A 2,784-nucleotide genomic window follows, 5' to 3' on the forward strand; every position below is an offset into this window, starting at 1 on the left:
ATACATACATACATACATACATACATACATACATACATACATACATAAAATGTTTTTGTAGAGACAGGGTTTCTCCATGTAGCCTTGGGTGTCCTGGAACTCACTTTGTAGACCAGGCTGGCCTTGAACTCCCAGAGATCCACCTACCTCTGCCTCCCCAGTGATGGAACCAAAGGTGTGCGCCGTCATTGCCCGGCCTCTGGGCCTTAATCCCAGCACTGGGAAGGCAGAGTCAGGAGGGGCGCTGGGAGTCACTGGCTAGCCAGTCTAGCCTTCGAGGTGAGTTAAAAAAAAAAAAATAAAACAAAAATTTTATGTACATTAGTGGTTTTGCCTGCAGGTATGTTTGTGTAAGCGAGTCAGATCCCCTTGGATCTAGAGTTACAGGCAGTTTTGAACTGTCATGTGGGTGCTGGGAATTGAACTCAGGACCTCTTGAAGAGCAGCCAGTGCTCTAACTACTGAGACATCTCTCCAGCCCCTCAAGGTGGTTCTAAGTCAGTAATAGACCCTGTCTCAAAAACCAAGGTGACCCCTGAGACGTGATGTCCGCATCCACACGTAGACACACAAACCCCCGCCTAAGTGAAACAACACCCGACCACATGCTTGTCCCTCAGAATCTGGCTTCCCCTTGGGGAGCGCTGCTTGGGGTGAAGAGAACACGGGGCCAGCACGGCGGCAGGTGTCTTTAATCCCAGCAGCAGAGGAGCTAGGCTCCAGTGTCACCCTCACGGATGAGAGACACAAAGCCACGGTCAGCAGGCCTCCTGGAGCTGACTAGGCAGACAGAGTTCCTGGGAGGAGAGAGCCTGGACCCTGGGCACTGGACCAGAGGCGGTGACACCCAGCCGGGGAGGGACTGAGTGTGTAGAGAAGCAGCTGGGCAGAGGACAGAAGGCGGCTCCCTAGTGGGGCGGAGGGGTGGCTCTCTTAGTTCAAGGACAGCCCGAGATATACAGTGAGACGCTATTTAAAAAGTGGCAGGGGTGAGCTGGGCGTGGCGGCTCACGCCTGTAATCTCAGCACTCCAGAGGCAGAGGCAAGCGAGTCTTTGAGTATAAAGCCAGCCTGGTCTACAGAACCAGTTCCAGGACAGCCAGGGCTACACAGAGAAACCCTGCTGGGGGAGGGTGGTGGCATGGTTAGGGGTGGGAGGTGAGGCGGCACCTCTGGCCCTCTCCTATTCCATACTAGGGAGTTCAGAGCCACGGGGTCACAGGAAGCTGTCCCCAGCTGTGCCTCCTTGCCGTGACTCTGGCTAGGATCAGAAAGAGCGCATGGGGCCAGGTTGTGGTGCAGTCTGGAGATTCCAAAATGACAGGCACCCTGCTTCTGCACTGTGTCCCCCCAGCTGTCACCAGGGCATCTAAGGCAAAGTGCTCTACCACTGAGCCACAGCAGTGACCATTCTTGTCATTTTGAGTCTAAGTACCCAGGCTGGCCTCGAACTCTCAGTCTTCAGATGAGTGGAGGGATGTCGGGGGGTGGGGACCAGGAGAGGGAAGACCCTGTGTTGATGAACGAGCTGAGAATAAGGGCAGGTTTTGAGTGGCCCCCACACTGGGTGGTTCCCTTCAAACGCTCCTCCTCTGGGCTACTAAACTCTGGGATGCTCTGATTTCTGTCCTAGACAGTGTGGTCTGGAAAGTCCAGCAAAAGCCCCAACTGGCTGTTCACCTGGGCCTGGCACGCTGCCAGCCGTGGAAAGTTCCTAGGGGACTGGGTCGGGCTAACCATCACGTCCCCAGCACTTCCTTGTCTTGTAGGTGCTTGCATAACGGCAGATGGTGGCAGCCAGTGGCAGCCAATGGTAGCCGGTGGCCCTGGCCAGTGGCCTGAGGCCACATACGGCCAGCTTCCCACTGCCGTCCTGAGACCTCGCTCCGTTCTCTCAGCCCCTTACAAAGGCAAAGTGTGATTCTTTTTCTAAAAGTGTTTGACCTTGTAATCACCTCTATAAGCAGCGCCAGTTTTCCTTTCGTTCTCTCTCTCCCTTTTTCTTTTTTGTCATGACAAACAATTTACTTTAATGCATGTGAACTATTTAACCTTTTGGTCTTTGAGATGGACTCCCGTAGCCTCTAACTTCAACTACAGATCCTCTGCCTCCTCCTTCCGAGTGCTGGGAGGAAGAAGTGCGTGCCCTCCTCTCGGGCTTTTCCATTTTTGAAATGACATTTCTTTCCTCGTGTGGGGGCTTGTCACGTGCACCGAGATCAGAGGACAGCTTGCAGGACTCAGTTCTCTCCCAACATGTGGGACAGGGATCAGCCATCCCCCGGCCCTCAGTTCTTACTGAGGATAGAGAGTGTAGTTCACTTGAGAAGCATGTGCCTAACTTGTACCGTGTCCTGGCTTCAAAACCTCCTCCTGAGATGGCTCTGGTTGGGTGCATGCTGTTCTTGTAGACACCTCACCCACACTGTAAACTCCAGGGCAGTGGACACACACACACAACACACCACACACACACACACACACACACACACACACACACACACACAGGAGGAGGGGGAGTCTGTGGGGTGGGACAAGAGAGAGTTAAAAATAAAAAATAAAAAAGGCTTTACAAAAAGAACAAACTTCCTGCCTCCACAGAATAGAATACACAAGTAAAGGAAGTCATAGATAAGCGATGTTTTAGGGGAGACAGATTTTTTTTAACCTTATTGTGATATATATAGAAAAGTGCACAATACTAGTCCACTTCACCCCTCCCTGCTTCCAGATTGCGGGTGCCATGTGACCAGCTGCCTCATGCTCCTGCCTCCGTGCCTTCCC

This window comes from Psammomys obesus, unplaced genomic scaffold, assembly GCF_907164565.1.
Source record: "Psammomys obesus unplaced genomic scaffold, mPsaObe1.curated_primary_1811, whole genome shotgun sequence".
Taxonomy (NCBI): Eukaryota; Metazoa; Chordata; class Mammalia; order Rodentia; family Muridae; genus Psammomys; species Psammomys obesus.